Raw genomic sequence first — 24,464 nt, forward strand, 5'->3', positions numbered from 1 at the left:
TTGTAGAACAGCATGCTTTATACTATCTTCATTTGTCAACAAATTACTTACTATATTAGATGTTAAGTTAAATTGTTTTACATGCCAACAGGCTATTTTGTTCAAGGTGGATAGGGTTTTTACAACCCCTACTCCTGGGGGCTAAGAGAGATGTAGTGACAATCTCTCCAGGCCTCCACAATGCCATTTTAGTAAAGGATACACAGCTATCTATAGACTACCATAAAGTACACGTGCAGCTACTTGATTGTTCATAGGTTAAAGCTACTTGTCCACGAGCCCTTTTACCCTCTATGATTGGTCCTGGTGTGGTGTCTACGAGCTGCTCTCCTGCCAGGCAAATATCTTGTCTTCTACAGTCCAGCTTCTTTATCTTTTTGCTACATAAGCAGTTTCTCAGCTCTTTGGCCTTGCAGGTGTTCTTCACAACAGCTACAGCCTGTTGTTACAGTGAGGCCATTCGGTTTGGATCGCTCATAATGTGCCCGTTGTTTTTCAGCCATTATACACACAGTTTAACATCATTAAAAGGATTATAATGACAATTTCAACTGTTAGTCCATGTAAAACCAAATCTTTTAACCATCCAGTAATTGGTAACCTTTTAGTCGGATCATTATTAAATACTCTTCCCTCTTCAAGATGTAAACCCATCGTGTAAGTATTACTACAAAACCAAATGTAATTTATCGGTACTGCTGAAGGAGTCATGTTTTGCCATCCCAGCCAGACTGTCTGATTATACCAACTATGTGTCAGATAGGCTTTTTATCCTCAAACTATATACATCCCCAGGCCTGATTTTGCATGCTATTCCCAGCTACTGGGGGAAGAGAGCCTCTCAGTTTTAACTCCAATCAAACAGGTCTGAGATGGGTCGGCAGCAGTTGCTAAGCCCAGGCAAAATGCCTGCTGTCCCGATTGATTTTTCCCTGCCACCTTGGCACAACTCAGCAGTTTCTTATCTATCTTACGAGGCCTGTTCTTCATCAAAGCCTAGCTGTTTGTCAGAGGCTGTGTAAGGCCGATGCCTCCTAGATCTCCCCTTTCTTGGTTTTGCATCGGCACCTGCAAGACTTGTTTGAGAGCTGTATCAATTAAGGGTTAGACAAACTTCAAAAACATAGTGTACTTGGAATAGTTCCACAGAAGGTTAAAACAATACAGCAGTTACAATTACTAGTTAAAAGAGTAGGCTAATTTCACTACCTATAAATAAGGGATATAACTAAATACTACAAAACAAACAGTAAGGAAAACATGGAGTAGCACACTTACTTAATTGGGTACTAACATTCAGATCCACAATTGCTGGGGAACCCTGGGTGCAGCAAGAATTTAGAGTGCCCTTCCTCGCAAACCAGAAATACTACGCGATGCGTCCATCCGTAGGTGAGGCATCCAACATCGCTGCAAGCAGGTCCAGCCTCTAAATCAACTGGCTAAAATAACTGGCACTTTTTCTTGAGCGGGAACATCTGATTTCATTCTCCTGTTGGGTTCCACCCAGAGCCTGGCCAGCGCTCCAGGGGGAAAACCAAGGGAGTTTCTAATAAGGTTAAACATTTGAGCTTTTCATTCTTAATATTGCTAAACAAAGAAAGTTGAATACACACATTCTTACAGCATTTCATGGTTATTAATAACTACATTCCACCTAAACTACATCTTGCACAAGTGACTAGTAAGCCTATATATTTCATTAAGGAGCTGCAATTACTGTTAGCATTTTCTCTTAAAAGAATTGGCAACTGTAGTGTAGTTTGTTTTGTTGTAGTATCCAACATTACCCAGACATTCTGCTTAAATGATCAGTCGAAGAGATTGCAAACTGTCTGCACAGGGGCACTCACAGCATCCACAGCTGGATCCTGAGTGCTGGCTGCCTCTCACGCCTCAGGTGTGGTTGCACACACCTTGCCGATGACCACTGGAGACTGAGACCTGTGGAGACACAAGCATAACCTCTTCCCCAGGTTATTAAAAGATATGGTCCTTCTCAGTTACTACTTTTTAAGTTTTTTGTTAACACTTGAGCCTTGCTCTGGACTTCTTGTTGATCTGGTATCTGTGATAAGAAATGACACAATATTGGTGGCACCTGCGAGACAGGGGAAATGTTTAAAAGGTTCATGACATATAATGCCTTATTTAGTGCTTTGTGAGGTGTAGATTGATATTTTGCATCTTGCCCCTTTGTTGTTGTTGTTGTTGTTGTTGTTGTAATAGACGCTTTAGCTTGCTAGATGTATGCTTCACGGTGGCCTGACCAGACGGTGAATGAGGAATGCAGGTCAGATGCGTGACTCCCCGCTGTATGACAGGATGCAAACAGTGCTCCAGAAAAGGTATTAACAGACACATGTACATATTTTAACATTTGAAATGCAGCTAAGTGAGTGAAAACTGGTTGCTATAATTCTGAGGAGTCCCCAAGGGTCGACACCACTTCCCTGTAGAAGAGATGGAGTCTTTCTGGTATTCAGGGCAAGTTGATAAAGAAAATTGTTTTTGTATTGCCCTGGCATTCCGGTGAAAAAAACGCATGTGTTTTTCATCCTACTGAAACAGCAGAGCATATGGTTGACCTGGAGCCAAGACTTCTCCCCCTTTTTGTTTTTGCAAAAGCGCTTTCAAGGTCTGTTGTGTTCTTTCTACGATGGCTTGTCCCGTGCGGGAATGCAGTATACCTGCAATGCTTGTCTGTTTGAGATGGTGTTAGCTATACGGTGAAGATCTTATTTTGCTCTCTAAGTACTTTGGGTGATGTTAGTGAAGGATCTTTACATAAAATATCAAACAAGCTATGCAGATCATCATGAGTTAGGCCCACAACGGCTGTATCCAATTTATGGTTCCTAACAGTTTCTGTAAATCTTTTAAAGTCTTAATAGCAGTTTTAAGTTGTTGCAGGACAATAATCTGTTCACAAATTCTTCAGCTCAGGTACTGCCTGGTGATGATATGTGTACCTTTTAAAGTGGTATTTGCAACACCATTTGAGATAGTGAGTGCTTGGTTAAAGCAAGAGCCTTTTCCATGATCTCCTGTGTTTTTGTTGCTATAAGGATGTCATCCATATAACGATGTATAACAGCTTGGGGGACCTGGTGGGATTTTTATGTCTTATGGTAAAATAACGCAGTGGTATTGTTTTGCAGGTTCACTAATATTAATAGTGGGAATAGAAAAAGTAATTTTAGGTGCATCATTTGGATGCAAGGGAATGATAAAAGAAATCAATCCTTTAGATCAATTATTACAAGATGCCAGTTTCAGGTAATCTTTGTTGGGGAGGGCATTCATGGTTGCAAAATATTTTTATCCTCCATGGTATCATTAATATGTTGGAGATCATGTAAAAGTTACTATTTACCACTTTTCTTTAAAATAAGAAACTTAATTGTCCCTGAATGAAATCATTAAGGTAGCATGACTTTTTCCTTGGCAAGGGCTACTGACCAAGTCACACAGGTGATTCGGTTTACAGGGTTAGTGGCAGGGTGGGTTTCAGGGTGGGTCGTGCTACAGTGGTGATTAAGACAAATTTGATCCAATTTGAGTTCTCCATTGAGCTACACAGTCATGACCCTAAAATGTAATAGGGTTTTCCAATATAAATGGATGAATATTTGCTACCCAGTTTTCTGGGCCCCTTACATGAATGAGATCTTTGCTTTAAATTGTTACAGCATGACACCAATCCTGAAAAGCATTTGAGGTACCGGAGCTAACAGCCAATCTGCTCACAGATATTATGGTCACATCTGCACCAGTATCTAAAATGTCTGTCAGTTCGACAGACTTTTTAGCTTTAATGAGAGTAAATTTTACTAGAAGTCAACCTTGTGTCACTGTCTGAGTCCAAAAAAAATATTTAAGGGGTGCCTGCTGATCTAAATCCTGAGTCATTGCGGCTTTTTGGCATAGTATTAGGGGGAGCCGCAGTAAGATTAACAAGCTGAACAATTTTTGACTTTTTTGTTACTGAACACAGGGGTACAGACTATAATTTTGATTTTTCTCTTCATAACCAGCATCGATGACTCCTGGTAAAACAAACAACCTCTGTAAGGTTGTAGTTGATTTTTTAATAATATTTTCATTAGGCAGATGGTACAGAGGTGCACTTTCCCCGCAGAGTATGCACCTAAATTTAAGACAACAATTAACACATAATTATTGCCTCCTGCTAGAGGAGATATTTTACCTGAGACACTTAAAACCCTGAGCCCAAACAAACCGCAGCGCTGATGCCTCAGCAGGTGGGCACTAGGACCCTGTCGTTCCTGTGTTCCTCTCTAGCTGCTTCCCTGGCCGGAGAACTCCGCAGCTGCAGCGGCCACGTCTCACATACACAAACACAATCACACAACCACACAAAAGAGCCCCTTACACTTATTACTCACAACATAAAATGACAAATATTACAAAGACGAAAACTCCATGAAGAACATATAAAGCCATTGCTGCATGACAGCGTCAGGATCTTCTCTGTGAGAAACCTGCCGCATTTGGCGGGGGGAGGGTGGGGAGTGTGGGGGGGTGCCGAGAGCGCAGTGCCGGGCTCAGCCGCAGGCGGCCGCTCCGCGGCGGGGGGGCTCGGGGGGGCCCCGGGCCCGGGCCGCCGCCGCCAACTCTGCGCCTGCAGGTTGGGGGGACGCAAACGCTGAGCACAGAGATCCACACGCTCGATTTTCCAGATAGAGTACTGTGCCGGCGTGAATGCCGTTTTTTTCTTAAAAGTGCTAGCCAATTTTTATGGGGCCAATCGATATCCCTGAGTGATTGCCTCCAGTACAACTGTTGTGAGTTTTGCAACCCGTCTTCATTAACGCTTTTCTGTAGATCTTTAATAACAGAAAAATGCAGTCCTTCCCAACGTGGCAGATGTCCCGGCTCATAGCTTACAGGAGCAACAATCTTTCCTGCCATGGCCATATCCCCTTGCGCCAAGGTTTTTCACCTCACTTTTACCCACGGATCATCCCCAGCTAAGGGAGGACACAGGCCAGATTCTTTTTCAGGATTTACAGCGTCAGGGTCTAAAAGATTATCACAGTCAAAAGACCCAGCATATAAATCTTGCTCCCGAGGTTCAAAATATGCATCCTCTCCCTCTGTGTTCTCATTCTCTGTGTTAACAGCCTGGCGGCATTCATTATTTAGTCTTTTTCTTATCTCAAAAAAAAGTTCTCCATGCGCTCACTCAGCGAGCTGTTTAAGATTTCTAAGAGCTGTTTCTTCGCCTCTCATAGAGAGGATACTTAACATCAGTTTTAGGGCTGCGTCTTTTTCCATACCTGCAGGATCTCCACGCTCCGGCGTTTCGTCCTGTGCCCTTCTGCTTCCCCACCTGCAAGCTCCCGGTGATGCTTCGGAGTCTTCCGCATTTAAGCGAGTCCCGTATTTAAGCGAGTTTCCACATTTAAGCGAGTGCCGCATTTAAGCAAGTTTCTGCATTTAAACGATAAAAAGGAGGTCCCTGTTCGGGCGCTAGTTGTAGCAGGAACCCCCTTATTTGCAGGATGAGGCTGTGAGACAAGACACACACCAATATGGTTAACAGTCAAGCTCTGATCTTTATTAGAAAAACAAGTCCTTATATATTCTTGTGACAGCAGATCCGTGTGTTGCTCTGGCGCATGCTCATTTCAAAAACTCGTTCCTCTCAGCATTTTCAACAAGCACTACTAAGCGTGCACAACCGGTAGATAAATTTCTGCTTTGTTATTCTACAGATTCCTTTCTTATCTGTTTCTTCCCTAATGAGTAAAAATACTTTCACTTCTAGCTGTCGTTAATCTAGACGCCGTTAGTCTTCTAACACAAGTGCATCATTAATTTAGACACTGTTAATCTTCTAACTTGAATGCTGATGACACTTTTACATTGTCAGTGATGCAGACGGTTTGCGACCTGGCATACGCACCCACATCAGAGTACTGCAGTAACCAGGACTAAGGATAACCTGAATTGCCAAGCATTAATATTTGAAGCACTTCAATATTTAAAGAGCTTGATAAAATAATTTAAGAAACACTGTCACTTTTTAAATTATTTGTAGACAATTTGTAGCAAATCCACTTGGAATGAACAATATTTTGGCTAGGGTACATGTATGGCTCAGACAGCTGCCTACATTTAAACATCAGAGATGACAATTTTGAAATTCTTTGCTTGAAGCCTCAACAGGCCAGATTCCCAGCTAGCAGAAGCAAACAGAGGATCCACACGGTGTCTTAACACTGGTTGCAATTATGCTGAAGGAAAATTTTGCCTTTGGAACTAAAGGAAAAGAAAGAGAGTTTCCCTGCAAGTTTTGTTTTCAGTGAAAACATTTGGGTTGTCATCTAACACTTGAAAACCACAGCTGGAAAAAAATAAACCCTTAGCTGCAAGGAAAGAAGAAAAAACCCAGCTGCCTTTTTTTTCTTGATTTATTTGTTTTCCTGGAAACATCGTGGTGTGAGTGGCTGCAGCACTTTACACCTGGTCAGGATCAGGCCCAATACTGATAACACTGTTACTTGATTGATAAAAGCCACATGAGTGCAGAGTTCACTGTGGCAGTCATATCTCTTGTACATATCACATAGCTGCTGTGTGCCTGAAGCAGAAGGCAGGGAGGCAATGGCACAATTCATGCGACGTTAAAAGGAGCTGCTCTCTGTAACATAATATGCTCAAATGCACCCAACGCACCACGTAAACTATGCAAGGGAAGCCAAGAAACCTCTGTACAATAGCACAGAGACAAACAATCTGTAAAGGACAGCACACTTGGCTACCAGTGAGGGAACATTCTGCATAAAACATCCCCTTTGTTTCTGAATTTCCCATCCCGGTCATCAGGGAGATCTCCAAACGTGCCATCAAAAGATGAGCCTGGGAGTAAAAATTCATACCTGCATTGGATCCCAGAAAAGAGGAGGTGCTGCTTTTACAGTGCACAGGAATTTTCTCCAGCTGCCCCTCGGTGGATCAGAACCACCACACTTTCTTTTCTTCCCTAACCACCACCGGGGTCTAAGCCACTTCTTTACCTCCTTCCTCTCTGGTATTCTTGTTCACTGTCCAAACACCAACCTGTTCTCTCAGACTGCATGCGTCCACATAATTAAAAAAATCATTCTCAACCTGTACTTGATGTGAAAGTGGAAGGTTCTCTTTCACATGGCTTTTCCTGCTGCATTGCTCTTAAGTCCAACTCACTGCCTCTGCCTACAGACCATCCCTTGCTTATAGCTTCAGGTCTTTGCTAATCCTGCAATCCAGTTGCTTTATACAGCCAGCACACGAGGACAGTGCAGGGAGAGGGCTGCTCTGTGGTAGTGCTGACTGTTTCCTGTGAAAACCAACACTGCTCCACAGATGCCTGGGCCAGGTTGCATTAGCAACTGGAAGCTTGGTTTACAGGCAGAAGCTGAGTAATCTCATTTGGCCTTTCTCTGTTCTGGTTCATTCCTGTGCAAAACAGAAACTACAAGACTTTGTTTCTATTGTTGTGTTTCTCTGGATTTAGGGGGCAAATTCTGTCTGTTACTGGAGGTACGGAGAACAGATAGGCCTTATTCTGCTAGGTTTTTAGGTAGAGCTATAATGCAGTTAGGAGAAACAATCCTTTTTTCACTAGTGAAGCAGGTGGCACATGCCACAACTGCTACGGCATAAAAATTCATCTGTCCTGGAAAACATGAGCAAACGTGATGGAAGTGTAGCAAAGCAACAGTTGAAGGTTTCAAAATGTTCACAGTCTGATGCTGGATGAAGGGAAGAGAGGCAGAAAGAATGGAGCTGCACACTTCCAGTCACAGCAAACTAGCTAGGAACAGGCACCCAAGGGCAGGTTCTGTTCAGCCATGACTGAATGTCACTAGCACAGCTCTGCCAGTCATTCTGCAGCCAGAAGGGATTTTGGAGCTTTGGGTGGTTGAATATTGTGAATTTCAGAAATTTAGCTGCTCTACACTTTGCTTATGGCCAGATCTTCCTTTATTCTGAACAGGCAGGAAACCCCATCTTTAGGCTTCTTTCCCTGACACGGAATCATGACCAGATCCACCCAGGACAGTGGACCTGCCAGGATAAAAGTGGTGCTTTCTCTGAAGAAAGCTCAGTCACAGAATTTCGCCTGAAGGTGTCTGTCGTCCTGGGAATCCCAGCGGTTATTTTTAGCCCTTTAGGATTAGGAAGGAGTTTTCCATCCTGTGGGAGGAAGAGTGCGGCTCGGGGGCTCCCTTTCTTCTGAAGTCATGTCAGGGTGCCGGGATTTTGACAACTTTTCTCTCGAGTGTTCATCAGCTTGTTGGTGTGATAACATTAATCAGCACTTCTGTGGAAACAGTGCTTTCAGAGACTAACATTGTAATCAGGATGAAGAGACACTGATGAGTATTGCTAAAATTAAAGTGTCTAAATTCAGCAAAATCACTTTCAATGGGAAAATATACTTTGATCCATAGCCACCATTATCCACTAGCTCCATGCTAGCTTGACAAAGCCGGGCATGCTCACAGACGGAGGGGATGGCACCTCTGTGAGAGCCCCAGCAAAGATGTTCCTCACACCTCACATCTTCCCAGTAATACTTTCCTCAGTGTGTCAGTGGTCTCCCTCTTATGCTGTCTTCTGGCCAGTTGCAGCAAGAAGCTTTGGCTCCCAGGGGAAGTCAGTCGAGAAGCAGAAAACCCAGCCCATGCTTGTGCTGGAATAACTGGCAGCTGCCCACTGCTTGCTGCAGTACCCCTCATTCCAGACCATGCTGCCTGTTGAAGAGATTTGGGTTTCTTCCTGGTGTTGTCAACCTTGTACAGTCCATAGATGTACTGGGGCTCTCTGCAAAGTGTCCTACCTGAAGGGTAAGGAGAGAACTCTCGAGGTGACACCTGAATACCCTTGAGACAAGAGATTCCATGTGCACATACTCCATTGACCTTGCTATCCGTTCTCTTACCACCACCAGAGATGCATGCTATTAACTCCTTAGTGGAGGAAAGGCTTCTCCTAAGGCAGCCTGAGCACTTCTTCCATCTCTGACAGCCTCCCTGACAGTACCTACCCCTCTATGTTCACGGTGCCCAGTGTTTCTCAGCTCTTTGTAGGCATGAGTGTCTCACTACAGCAAAGCACTGTGTTGGGAATGCCACATGGTCCTGCTCCTCATCCCTTTGAGCTCTCTGGCCTGCGCACTGCTCTGCTGACCCTTCACCACAAATCCCAGCAGCCTCATGCCCCACTCCATTCATGAATGGGTAGCGGGAGACACCCTCACAGCTTTGTTCATCTACCTTTTACGTCAGTCAAAAGAATGTCCTAGTTTGGCATGCTGGTGACTTGCAGCGTGTGACTCAGTTCCATGAGACCATGCACGTGTTTGAAGACAACGGGCAAAACTGAAATTCTCTATTAATGCTTTCCTTTTTGAGGCTGCAGAGGTCTCCCAGTGGAAGGCGTCTCCATTCTCACTGTGGCATCTCTGTGCTTCAGGCTCTGATCTCTCCTGGATGTGTGTAGTAAGCCTTGCTGGAGGCAGAAGCTACAGCTATGGGGACTGGAAAAGGGCAGTTCTTTGCACACCCCTCTGTTTCAATAGTACGAACTGAAGTAGAAAAACATTCAAATCCAGAGAGTGATGCAAGGGTATGTCAGCCTTAGTGTGACTAAAATCAGGTAATTTGTGCATGAACGTGACTAAATATTAAAGGAAGATATACCTTTGCCCATAAACCTGTCAAGGATGAAGCATTTCAGAAGTGTTTCATGGCCTATAAAGCTGAAATACAAAGTCTAAAAGTATCACTTTCCACTGAAAAGCACGAAATGGCTCACACTGCCAGTGCTGGGGCCATAAAGCTGGAAGTGCATAACTCTGGGACATCCCAAGCCTCTGCTTTGTTACTCTGCTCAGAGAATGAGAGTTGCCACTTAGCTTTTTGGGCCAAACCAATCAAACCAGGCTGGACAAACCTGTTTCAACTACATGGGATTCAACCCAGATGCTAAAAATATGCCACTGCAGAGCAACTTTTGGTGCCCAGCTCCAATGCCGAGTTTGTCAGCACAGCACTGGTATAGCTGAGCAGCTGCTTCATCCCCACTGCTCTTGGGAGCCCACCCACAGGCAGAGCAGAGAGGAAGCAAATAGAAGGACTCCTCCAATCTTGGCATGCTTGCTGCAGAGCATGATACATCAGAGATGCATGATGGTAGGGAGCCAGTGTGGGAAGTGTTTCCCTTTCCCTTCTGTAAAAATAAAATTTAATAATGAGTAAGACCTGGAGCTCAGGCTCACTGTTGCTGTCCCTTAAGCACAGAGCTGGGACATGTCACCCAGTGTACGTAACACATAGTCTGCCATCCTTTCCACAAGTATGACAACTCTGCCTTGAGGATCTTAAATTTTCTTACCATATTATTGACGAAAACCCCAGCCTGTGGTATCAGGAACACTTTTCTTTCAAAGCAGGAAGCCAAACAGCTGGGTTACATTTAGGTCTGCCCTCAACCCTTCTGACTGCCAGACGGGGTCTGTGCATGTTATGTCACTGCTGATAACTCAGATGAAAACTATTGCAGATGAAATCAATGGCAACTAGTTTTCAAATAGCCTGTTTGCAAAGATAATAATATTTTAGTTTACTAAAAAGAGACAGCTCTAGGGTTTTTTCTTCTGATGCTCTCAGCTGAGGCTGTCTCTCCTCCCCGCTCATCTCACATGTGGAACATGTGAAGGCTCTCAACATCCAAAATATGTGAAATTCTTGACTAAGAACTGCTTATCAGATGGGGAGAAGAAGAAAGCGAATTGGGAGTTTCACTTTTCCCAAGGTGAGAATGTGCCTGTCTCCTATGCCCAACCTGTTCCCTGTCATTTACTCTGCAAAGAGCAAAACGGCAGCTAAGCAACTCTATCCTAAAAACATCTTCCAGATAGCCAATCTCCTGCTTAAGTTAGTGGGAAAAGTTGCATGTGCTAAATGAAAACATGCTTGATGGGAATATATAGTCACACTGCTTTCATGTAAAAGGCTCCCCTCTGCTCTAAGCAGCATACTTTAAATCTGATCGTGGTGGGATTCAAGATGACTTTCTTTCCTGAGTTACTTTTGAAGATGACCCTACTTTGAGTGAGAGGTTGGACCAGAGATCCCCCACAGATCCCTTCCTGCCTAAACCCTAGAATAAAAGTGTTTATGTTTTCAACACTAGATTTTCAATACTGCAGGGCCTTTCCTTCAAAATTTCTCTACATTGCAAGTAGAACTGAAGAGTATTTAAGTCATCTTGCTCAATCAACAATCTTTCATTCTTCCCCAAGCCCTTTCCCACCCCAGTTGCATTGTTTTATCTTACCAGAAGTTGGTGACATTCACTTACAATGAATTCAATCTAGGGGGTTCAGAATCACCTGTAAAAAAAAAAAAAAAAAAAAAAAATTCCATTTCTTTTCCCAGCTTGAACAGAGTGTTGAGTAATTCAGGGTGACTCCCTGCCCTGCTAAGGTACTGTATTAGCCATAGGTTAGCCCCTGCAGATCTGGTCCTCTTTGCAGTGAGCAGCCGCAGGCACACAGCTGTTCCTCTGGGGGCACAACTAACTAGTCTTAATTGTGTTCAGATGACCAAAAGAGCTGTTAAGAGCTGTTAAAAGACTGCTGCTTTAGGCACAAGTTCTTCAGTCAAAGCTGCAGAAGTGCTTCTGCTGTTGAAGAAATCTTCTGTGGAGCTGCTTCTCCCTTCAAACCAGAAAGCTGTATGTTAGACTTGGCTCTAACAGGGTATACCGATGACCACATGGAGCAGGATCTGCTAAGCACTTCTCAGACCCACCTCTTCACAGCTTATGAGTTATAAACCTACTGGTCTCTTCATTTCTTGGGTTTGTGGTAGCACAGCTCATCCAGCATACATGTATGGTCTTCACTTTACATCCACCAAAAGCTCACCACCAGTTATCAGTCATAGTCACTGTCTCATTACAGATGGTAATTATTTATTAATATTTAATTGGCAGCAAATAGAAAGGAAAATAACCAGAATTATTTCAGTTATTTTGCCTGCTTATTAGTAAATATTTGAGGAGAGCCTCAAGTAATTGTAGCCCTGCCACTGAGTCAAAACCCACACATGATGTCACTGGAGAGCTCTACCTGTTCTGTTGCTGGCTATGCAGTGTTTGTGAAATAAATGCATACAGGCTTAGCTAATATTACTGCAGCAACGCTCTCAGTCAGCTGGGAGCCTGGTGAGAAAATGGGACAATTGTGATGGACGGTACACTGTTTGTTCATCAACATCAGCAAAAAGACAATGGAAAGGTGAACTGTCATATGAACTATTGCACATAATATAGAACTATCAGCAAGTGCTTAACTGAACTAACATGATAAAATGATATTGTGTAAAAGAGTGAAAGAAAGGGGGAGGGGGGGCAACAAGAGAGAGATGTGTCTGTACTTTATAAAGCATGAACAAGAACATCCATAAATCTCCTTACTCAAGACCAGTAATGAGCCTAGACTGATAAGAGCACTGCAAGCTTGTAAAATCATCACATTCCAGGCAAAGGGTGAAAAGTACACTGTGAGGAGGACCTACGGCCTTCCTCCCAAAGACCACCTCCCATGATTTGAAGACCCCTGACCGTAGTTTTAACAACTTCTGTGCAAGCGTAAAGGATTGATAAACTAATTACCATACGAAGCGGGAGTAGGCAGGTTTAGGTAATGTATATGTATAGGCACTTAATGAATATGCAATGCTTTGTAGTATAAAATTAAGACAAAATTCCTTGAGCGGTGCGGGCCTTTTTTGGAGCAGGAGACTCCCCGGCCGCCCAGTGCTGTTTTGCTTGTTGCCGCTTGCTAAATAAAGAAATTGGAAACTCTGACTCAGCCAATTTTAAGAAGTCAGTTTATAACACCAATAATTTACAGAAAGAGCTGGGGTACTTCTGTTCAAAACATCCATGTCATGCTTGTGGCTGCTGCATTCTTACTGGAAGGCTTGATTGTCTGATGCAGTTTGGAATCATGTCAGTTAACTATGAAGTTGCTATAATTGCCATATAGAGAGCACTTGAAGGTCTGTCACTGGAAACGTTAATAAAAGCTCAAGATAGAGTCATTCTGCTTGTCTTTTCTGCGTGCCTTTTTTTTTTTTTTTTTTTTGTGGGCTGTTGTTCTGTGCAAGCCCTCCCCTGCATGACCTTGGCTCTCTGAATAAACAAGGTTAAAGCACATAAATAAGAAGATCTTCAAAGATTACTGGGAGAATTGATCTCAGAAACTGCTGGAAATTTCCTGGTTGTCATAAAGCTTCCAGAAACATCTCTGGGGAGTCCCTTACCCCCTCCTTGTAGTTTGCCCAGTGACTCACATGATCGCGTGTGGACTCAGATGAAATGAAGTCAGCTTGAACTTCTGCAGTGAAATGTCTACAAACTGAGAGGAAGAGAGCCGTGTGCCAGTTGGGTCTGTACCGCTCCAGCAGAGGCACAGTTCTGGAGGCCCAAGACAGTGTTAAACACAGGATGACATTTTTCAGGGCACCTAAGAGATCTGGGACTTTGGTTCTCATCACAACACAAGGATTTGAGGATTCACTATACATGAATTTACCTTGAAATTGAAACCCCTCTTCATTTACGGTTCAGAGGAGAAACTAGACATAGGGGCAGTCTTCCCATCCACGCTATCCTGCTCCCAGCCTCCTCTACTTGAAAGAAGAGGAAGAGCAGGTGAAATGAGGTGGAGAGAAGATGCCCAGAGGAGCCTTCACTTGTTATATGTAAGGAAAGACAGGTTCCTTATGAGGCTCTGAGAAGCAAGAGCGAGCTGGATCTGTCCTGCTGTCATCATGTCCTTGGTGTCTCTCCATGCACAACGCTCTCCAGTGAGTTTAGGATGTAGACATGCTCATCTACCCTTCAGCCAAGGATTGTGTCACAATAGACTCTCATAGGAGGATGAAGTTGCTGAACTCCCAGCATAGAGCTGTACAATCTTTTTTTTCCTCTTTTATGATCCAAGCTGAGCCCCACTGTCTTTCTGCATGCCTAGCTTGCCCTCAGAGCTGGAGTGACATGTGTCTGCCTCCTTTGTCTTCACCACTGTGACTGATTTACATGACCTTGGCTTTACTCTAATGTTCTGCCAAAGAACATTGAGCCAAGTCTTGAGCTGAAGGTAGAAGGACTTCTGCAAAGAGCAACGTAACCTGAGGTGAGAGTAACTTCCATCTAGGAGCCTATTAATAACTGGGCCCAGATTAAACCCCATGGGCACGGGGATCCCAGCTGCCAGCAAGGCAGCAGAATGCTGGTAGCCAGCTGCACACTCCAGGGAATGATGCCTATAGGAATTAGAGGGAAAGGAGAAAATAAATGGCTGTTACACCTTTCACAAAAAGGTCCCTGTGCCAACAGGGACTTTTGAGACAAATGGGATGGGATGGGGTTTCATCCTAACTCTACTGCTCCAAGGCCAAGGGCAAAACCCCATGCTGGGTGTTGAGCCCTTTTACATCATGTTATAAACTGACTTCTTAAAATTGCCTGAGTCAGAGTTCCCAATTTTTTTATTTAGCAAGCGGCAACGAGCAGAACAGCGCTGGGCGGCCGGGGAGTCTCCCGCTCCAAAAACGGCCCGCACTCCCCAGGGCACTCTGTTTCAATCTTATACTACAAAGTATTACATAGTCATTATACACTATACATATTCATTACTTGAACCCGCCTACTCCCACTTCATATGGTAATTAGCTTATCAGTCCTTTACGCTTGCGCAGAAGCTGTTAAAACTACGGTCAGGGGTCTTCAAATCGTGGGGGGTGGTCTTCTGGGAGGAAGGCCGTAGGTCCTCCTCACGGTGTAGCTTGGAATGTGATGATCCTCTGAGTTTGCAGTGTTCTTATCAGTCTAGGCCCAGTAATCCCTTTGCATAATGCAATTCATGGTCGTGAACATCCTCCTGTTTTATTCAATTATGCGCCTGCAATTCTCCACATCTTCTGACACACAGATGCTTCTTCTCTTGTTGTCCCGTCCCCCCCTTCCTGTCACTTTTTTTTTTTACACTATCATGTTAGTTCGATTAAGCATTTACTGTTTGTATTACACAATACGCAATAGTTCATGTTACAGTTCGCTGAATTTGATGAACAGACGGTTTACCACCTATCACAATCCTCCTTTTCCTTTTCACCATGTTGTTCATCAAATCTTTTGAGTGCTTGCTGGCTCAGGATGAAAGTTTCCTCCATTTTTGGTGTTCCTCCCAGAGGTTCACACTTAGTTCCCACGATCATTAAATGAGCTGTTTCTAACTTATTCTTAATGATTGCTACTATCTTATTGAATATACAAGGACCAAAAGTTAAGATTAAAATTAATAATATGAACGGCCGTGCTCCTGGTACCCAATCTGAGGCTTATAGTCTCACATCCCCAATACTTACAATAGAATTGGTCAGGATAATTGCAGTAGCTTGTTCCTGGGTTGGAACTGGGACAAATATAAAATCCTGAGTCCTGTGTGCAAGGTGTTAAGGGCACCAGTGTACACAGGGGACTTACAAATGGTGGTGCCCCTGATGTTATTATAGTCTGTATTTGCTTTTGGTTACCTCTTTCAGTAGTTAGGGTCCATTCAAAAGGTTGATGGGGCTGGTGGTTCAGTCCTGCCCATGCTTGTGGTATATGTGTTATGAGTAGTATGCTCAGAATGTATTGAGAAGGGTGGAAACTCCATTTCTTTGTTATCCAGATAGTCCAATAAATCCAATAGAAGGTTGGTAGGATTCTGAAAGTTTTCACAACTTCTATAGAAGGGGGGGGGGGGCTTGCTACTTTAGAGTCAAGGTGCTTTGCACCCCTTTCTGGCCTTTACTTCTTGGGAGCCTTTTTTCCCTCAGAGTAGGGTTTGAAGTTTTTCCCCACCGGTGTACGTCTCTGCCTCCTCTGCCTACTCTGTTGCGTCGAGCAGCAGTGTGTTTCATCTTCTCAGCAGCAGTCGTATTCTTCAGGGGTACAATTTTACTTCTAGTCCAGGATACATAGGCCTCCTAGTTTTTAGCTTTAACCTCAGGCCCTTGACAGGGAATTTGAAGTTGGTATTTTGTAGGCCAGTTCGGGTGAGTGTACTCTTTTTTTTCAGGATTTATTCCTTTAATACCTATTTCCCACCAAGTTTTAGAGTTGGGGGTTTGGTTTTTTTTTTGTTTGTGGTTGTTTTTTTGTTTTCCCCAATTGTTTTCCCCGCTGTTATTCCAATTTTAAGACCCAGTTAGTTAGTCTCCATTCCAGTCAGTAACACTGGTTACAGCTAGATCGGAGGTTCACCTCAAATGTATTATGAATCCACCAGCCTTCTTTACATATGTTATACTCTATACACACAAAAGGGAAACAAATAGAGGTTTCAATTGGACAAAATATTAATGTCTCACTTATTGAGTCCTTTTGTCGTGTCTTGTACCTTGATTTTCACAGTGTTCGTTTAGGTCTTTCGAAGGGTGACTCGTAGATCCCCAGGAGAGCTGGTCACTTGCCAGGACGAATCTTGTATAGGTCCTTTTACTCGACTGGTATGCGTCCACCCCTTCTCAGCCGTTCGAATAGCAGTTTCTGTAGTGATAAGAACAACATAGGGTCCTTCCCAACGGGGTGGTCAAGGAAGATTCTCTCCACGATTTAATCAATACTTTATCTCCTGGTTGAATTTGATGCATTGTTAGGTCCAAAGGAGGCCTTTGTACCACCATTCCCCGGGCTTGTAGTTGTTTTCTCCTTGCCATTAGTTGTGTTAGGTAGGATATTATTCTTGCGTCTTTAATTTGAGGGTGATCAGGAGGCATTTCCAAATCATAAGGCATTCCATATAACATTTTAAAGGGAGATATCCCGGTATCTGTTTTAGGCTGGGTTCTGATATTTAGTAGGGCCAGAGGTAAACATTTAACCTAGGACATCTTAATTTCCTGTGAGTGTTAGGGTTCTCCCATTCAAAGGCAAAATAATCTCTACATTCCTCTTTAAGAGGGCAGGCCCAAAATGCATCGTTTAGGTTGATGACACAATACCATTGATGTTCAGGGTTCAATTGGCTTAATAGCGTGTGAGGGTTTGCTACTACTGGAACCTAGTAACAGTTCTCTTGTTTATTTCCCTTAAATCATGCACTAATCTGTAACTCCCATCTGCTTTTTTAACGGGCAATATTGGAGTATTAAAAGGCGACATACAAGGTTCCAGTAGTCCCTTATTAAGGAGTCTTTCTATTTCAGGCTTTAAGCCTTTCCTGCCTTCTTGCGGCAAAGGATACTGTTTGATTCTGGTCGGGATCTCTGGGTTCCTAATGGTTACTTCAAAAGGAGGTAATATCCAGTCTACCCACTGTCTCTGGGGTATACCATACTTCTGGGTTAATCTCTTCTTCATCCGCAGCTGTAAGGGGGCATAATCTGACTTTGAGTTCTTTTTCTTCCACTTCCAAATTGATTCCTAATTCTATAATCAGATCCCGTCCAAGCAAATTATAATCTGCTTCTGGTATTAATAAAAATGTTCCAATCACATATTTTCATATTGATTCAATAATTATATTATGAAGAACCGGGACTTCAAATGGTTCACCTTTAGCCCCTATTACATTAACTTTTTCTGATGATACCTTACAACCTGGAGGTAAAGCCTGAATGGTAGATCTTTTGGCTCCTGAGTCCACAAGGAACTCTACCTCTTGACACTGAGGACCCGCTTTAAGTTTTATTGAGGGCTTTTTTGTTCTTTGGGGTCCCCAGCACATAGAGCCCCTGACCCCACTAATCTTCAGAGAACATTTTCTCATCTTGGATTCTCTTTCAGCAAACCTTCTTTGCGGCAGGCAGAGGAAGCAAGCAGCCGATTCAATGTGAATGATAGAGCAAGCTTCAACTTTATTGAAAGAAATCACACCTTATATAAGCACTCTACAATAATCATGCATACTACTCACAAATCTATTGGATACATGTAAAAGGCTACATTATAATATCCCAGTCCCTTGTGGCATTTCAGGTATGTCACAACATCTTCCCTTTTCTGGCCTGCCTTCTTTCCCAATGTTGTTTACCATCATACTCAAGGCCGTTGTGTATCTCAGTTTCTCTCTTTGTTAACATAACAGTCCTTTGTAAGCATAACTGTGCCCTGGGTTTTTTCCTTTGTTTACCTCAGATGGCTGCAATCAGCTCCTGCAGAGACCCATGGCCTTGCTCTCTGCAAGCCGTTCTCCAACAGGCCCATCATTGCCAACTCCCTGCTGCAGGGGAGCTATTGTTTGTACCTGCTGCCGAGTTCTTTCGAGAAACAGGGGTATGAATTACAACCTCAGACGGCCCTTCCTCCACATGCTCTATTGCACTACTCTCAGGTTCCTCTACCTGTTCTCTATATTCTCACCCCCGATGCCATTATCTCTGTGGAGGGTATATATCTAATTCTGGCCCTTCATCCTTTTCAGTAGAAGCAATTCTTTCCTTTAAACAATCTTTTCCAAGTTCACATGTTGAACAACACTTTTTCACCTTTTTATCGTCAGAAGTTATAGCCATTACTAAATTATCCCTACTAATCAACTTACATTCTTTCTGCCAATCCTTCCTTTGCCTTAAATAAAAGAATAAATCAACATATGGCACCTCACTTCATTTTCCTTCCCTTCTGCAAAACAGCATTAACTGCAAAATGGTATTAGAATTTAATGTCCCATTCATGGGCCATTTTTCCTGATCATGCAAAGTATACAGAGACCACCAGTGATTACAATATTCAATCATCTGACTCTTTCGCAAATCATCATGCAAATCTCCCCAATGTGCTAACAAACATCCTAACAGAGAAGTTTTCAGAACTTTGTCATTTGCAGCCAGATTACCCATACTTTTACTTCTACACAAATGAGTCAGCTTAGATGCCATGGTTCAGTTAATTTGTAACACAATATACAATCAATCACTCGCTCAAGTCTATCGCTTCAACCTTCTCCGGCGGCACCCCTCGCGAGATAACAGAACCGCGGATCCGAACTCCGCACTCGCTTCGTGCTCAATTGCACGTCTCACACTTACAAACACACTCACACTTTTCGACAATTACTACAACAAATAAAGGTATAGAACACAATACAAAGCAGTTCTTAATTACTACACAATATTCAATCGGCGAAACAACCAATACCAGAACTGAGTGCATAAAACTTCTAACTTTCTGTTAGAGGCACTACCTTTGAGAACTCTATAGCATACAGGTTCTCTTGTTTCCAAATCCAATTGTCCAAACTTGCAAAAGCTTTCGTTTATGTCTTACGGGCAGACGCCTAGGCTTCCAATACAGGAGGATCCTCTAGCCCAATCCAGCGCAGCTTTTGACGTGTCTGACAGGCAGGCTTATATGGCGGGGCAGGGCGACCCCCTCACCCCCTTCCTACGGGCGGGGCGACTCTCTCTCAAAACCCATTCCCACGGGGGGGCGCGACGACCCTCTCTTTCACCCCCTTCCCATGGGCGGGGCGCGGCAACTCACTCTCTAACCCACTTAAAACGGGCAGGGCGCAGCGACTCTCTCACCCTCTTCCCACGGGAAAAGCGGGGCGCGGCGACCCTCACACACCCTTCCCACGGGTGACGCGGGCTGTGGCGATTCTCTAAACCACTTCCCATGGGTGGGGCGCGGCGGCCCCCTCGCCCCCTTCCCACGGGCGACGCGGGGCGCGGCGGCCCCCTTGCCCCCTTCCCACCGCCAGGGCCTGCCGCGTCGACTCTCTCCCCCCTTCCCACGAGTGGGGAGTGGCGAATTTCTCACTGCCTTCCCACGGGCGACGCGGGGAGCGGCGAGTCTCCCACCCCCTTCCCACGGGCGACCAGGGATGCAGCGACTCCCTCACCCCCTTCCCACGGGCGACGCGGGGCGCTACGACTCTATCACCCCCTTCCCCAGGCGAAGCGGGGTGCGGCGAGTCTCTAACCACCTTCCCAAGGGCGATGCGGGGTGCGGCGACACCCTCATCCACTTCCCACAGGCAACGCGGGGCGTGGCGACTCCCTCACCCGGTTCCCTCCGGTGGGGCGGGTCGCGGCGTCTCCCTAACCCCCTTCCCATGGGCGGGGTGGGGCGCGGCGACTCTCTCACCCCCCTCGCACGGGCGACACAGGACGCGGCGACTACCTCACCCCCTTCCCACAGGCGATGTGGTCACTCTCTAACCCCCTTCCCACGGGCGTCGCGGGGCACGGCAACACTCTCACCCCCTTCCCACGGGCGACGCCTGGCGAGCTGATACCCTCAACTCATCCCCGCGGGCGACGCCGGGCGCGGCGACGCCCTCGCGTGCCCCCTCCCTGCGGGCGACGCCGGGCGCGGCGAGTCAATCAGCCTGTCCCACAGCTGACGCCGGGCACGGCCACTCCCCCGCCCCCTTCCCACAGACCATGCGGGGTGACCCCCTCACCCACTTACTTTAATACACAAAAGAAGAGTCTTACCGAAATCTAGGTTATGTCACGAAGAGCCTTATGGATCAGGGATCCATGTGTGTCCCCGAGAAATCCTTGGTTCCGGCTGGAATCAATCAGGTCCACGTCTCCTCCGGTCTCTACCAGTGAGGTCACATCTGGGTCGTCAGAAACTGTCACCGAAATCCCGGATACAAATAACTATTTGACACCCATTTGATGCAGGTAAGCAGACACTTCTTTATTGACAGCCGGACATGTAAGGGAGTGCTCTCACCAACAACACGTGCCGAGCACCAGAATCACACACCTTATATAGAACTCACTCATATATATTCATTAAGTCTTCATACATAAGCACACAACTTCCAAGAAATCATTAACGTTCTCCTCCTATTTCTGATTCTGCGCAGTAAAGATCAGAAATGTCTAGAAATGGGTCTGGGGTGTAATGTGAGTAGGTGGCCCATGAGTCGGTGGTCGCGATCTCCCCCTGCCGGAATTACCTTTTGCTTTAAGGACACGGTTTTCTTGGCAGGTACCTGCAAGCTGCTACAGTTACTTCCCTCAGTTCCCATTCATCCTGGACCTTGACAACTACTTGCATTCTTCTAGTCCTATGCATGTATTATAAACCAGTTTACAAATCACCTCGTGTTTTGTTACCTAGGTTCTAACCGTTCCTACTAAACAATTACAGCCAATTCCTTCAGCCTTGGTACAGGGTTGTACAGGGGATTTTAGAGTAGCAGTCGGTTGCTAGATTCAAAATACAATGAATGTAAAATGATTTTTACTAAAATATCCCTTAATTCTATACTTACATTAAAATCAAACACAATTTAACTTCAATTGATAATAAAATCAGTAACAGTGTTACAAGCTACATATCAATAACCTGCCAAAGTGAAAGCTGGAAATAGATTGAAGCTTTCCTGCAGCCAGCATTGTTAAGGTGTACTGAATTCCAGGCAGGACAGAAGATAGTTTACATGCCTCTTGAAATAGATGGTTACTGCCAGGCACCTGGTTTGAAGGCTGTGCAATCAGAAAAGGAGTCAGTTATACAGAACAATAAACATGTATGTAAAGCAGGGTCTGGCAGGCCCAGAAGGCTGGTCAAAGATACCTCTCAACCAGGGCAACATTCATCTGACAGCACTGATCCATCTTCTCAAGAAATACACATTTCCACTGAGATCTAAGTATTATTGCCACCTGGCATTAAATGGATAGTAGTTGATTTCTGTATGGCAGCAGCCAGATAGACAGGAGTAATAAACAAAGCAACTGCTCAACTCCACAGTATTTATGTGTTCTCCTTCCCATTGCTAGCAGTAACAAACCATGCTCCACCTGCATCACATGGATCATTTGCTAAGCAGAAGGCTGTTGTCTCCAAAAAGCAGCTGATAGCATTCAGGTGCACAGTAGACTCAAGCTCTGAAGAACTGCTGCTGGACTCCATAGTAGCAGCATGGTTGGGGGACACAGATGCTTGCTATGACAGGGTTAGTGCTGTGACATCCAGGGTCTTAGCAGAAATCCATTGTCACTACTGTGCTGGCATGAGCAGACTCCAAGAGCAGGAACTTGCAGGGGCTCTGTCACACCAAGCTTCACTAAACATATTCAGCACTTGACTCCCCTGAGAGCTGATGTGAAATAAAGGGTGCAGAGTGAAATCATACAGGCATAGAAGCTGCAGTTAAGCTGGACACTCACATCTGCAGACCTCCTCTTGCAAACACTGTCTTGCTAGGGACACTGTTACATGGCAGTAGGAAATGAAACAAAGCTGCAAGTTCTTATTGCCTGCTCAGATCCCTGCCTCTGTCTGGCACATGAATATAAACAACAAACAGAACAGGCAACCTTGATAGCAGTCATCCTGGAAGATACCAGTTACCCCAAAGGAAGGCAGAAATTCTGTACAGGACTGTTTTGCCAATTATTAGGCCTAGCATAAAGGACACAGCCAGCATAAAGATGAACCAATAACAAATTGTATTTGATACAAAAGTATCAGTACATGGGTGAGCGCTGGGGGTACAAACAAGTCAGTCAGATTATACATAATTGACATCAATCCCAGTGACCCCAACAACACCACCACACAACCAACAATGGGTGGAATAAATGGTGAAATGCAGCCTCTCATAGAAGGGACGGGAGACAACTAAGTCAACAAGCCAAACACATAAGACCAAGGAAGCCACATACTGAATCTCTACACAGCCCACACTTATAAAAGCCAGACCTGACTGGAGCCCAGTTCCAGGGAGGCAGGAGGTCCTTCCCCAACAGGGAACTCTGCAAAGAGCATCCACCTCACAGACAGACACTGCCCTTCCTGCAAGTGGTCCCAGCTCTTACCCCTCAGTGGGACACCTGACCTTTGTTACTGAATGTGGGACCCCTGGGGCTCATTTACCCAATGGCTCTGTCTGCAGGGCCGGCTGCACCCTGGAGGGAAGCCTAAAGGCAAACTCACCCCCCCTTTGTGAAGGGCTGTGGGAATCACCCATATGTCAGCCTTAATTTGGGGCTTGGGGTTGAAACATCAGCATTTCAAGGACAAAGGCATCAACTACCAGCACTAGATTTACAGGGTCTAAACTGGAATTGCTCCTTTGACTATTTGGGGGTCTTTGTTTTAGTTCTTTAGAAACACTGTACTTAAAGAAGCAAGTAATGCAATGTTTGTCCTTGAGTTACCCCCTATGCATCTTTTATTGATATCGTTTAATGATGCATGCCAGACCAGCAGATTGTTTATTTACCTGGAGTATCTCAATTTTTGCAATGACTCCAGAACCCTCAGGATAGCTTTCTATTGCATATGCTTAGACTGTTAAATAAGCTGTAGCAGTCAGTGCTGGGAATATGGATGACTGGTGGCAAGGATGCAATATGAGCTGGAGAACTTACTGACATATAAAGATCATCATCTTTTGGGCCGCTGTCCAGGGCTGTCCTGCTATCTGTCAGCCAAGCATCTTACGTTCAGTTGCATGATGCATCTGAGCAACACACAGCCACAGGCTCATTCTTGAGATGATGGCACATGTAGTGAGGAACCGAGCAAAAAGTCAACTCTTGTGTCAGCTGCCTCTGGCCAGTAGTAGCACAAAATTAAGAGGCTGGAGTGCTAAGGGCTGGTACTGGGGGACTGCTTCTCTCACAGCAACAATGAGAGCCAGCCCTCCTAGTCTTCCTGAGGAGGACCCCAGTGTCATCCCAGAAGCCACTCAGGGTCTGTAGAAATTAGTCCTAATAAGTGACATGTTGCCAGAGACTGGGACATCTCTGGAGAATGTCAAGAAGCCAAAGGACACATTATGAATAACAGAGACTAGAAGTTATGGCTCAGGAAATAGATGCTTTCAGGCACAGAATTAATATTCATTTTGCTTGAGAAAACATCTAAAAATTAAAACATACTGTCATCTTCTCTTTGGAGACTTGGGGGTACTGGTGAGTGAAAAGCTGGACATGAGCTGGCAATGTGCTCTCACAGCCCAGAAAGCCAACTGCATCCTGGGCTGCATTGAAAGAATCCCTGGAAACATTCAAGGTCAGGCTGGATGGGGCTCTGAGCAACCTGATCTAGTTGAAGATGTCCCTGTTTATTGCAGGGGAACTGGACTAGATGACCTTTAAAAGTCCCTTTTAACTCAAACTATTCTATGATTTTATGATCTTTATTGTCATAATCATTGTGTGTTATGAGAAAGAAAAGAGAAGAGAAGGTACTTCATCAAACTTACCAAGACTTGTGGTTGACTGAAGAAGCTATGATTATGCTTATTAATCTACAGCTCACTCATGAAACACTCAGGTAGAATCTGCGGCTTGAAATTTGATGGGAACCCCAGTCTGCTCCATCTGGAATTCAAAGTATAATACTGACAAATGCTCCTCAGACAGCAGTGGGCATCAATATGGTGATAAGTTCTACAGGAAAACGAG

The sequence above is a fragment of the Athene noctua genome, chromosome 1 (assembly GCF_965140245.1).
Source record: "Athene noctua chromosome 1, bAthNoc1.hap1.1, whole genome shotgun sequence".
Taxonomy (NCBI): domain Eukaryota; kingdom Metazoa; phylum Chordata; class Aves; order Strigiformes; family Strigidae; genus Athene; species Athene noctua.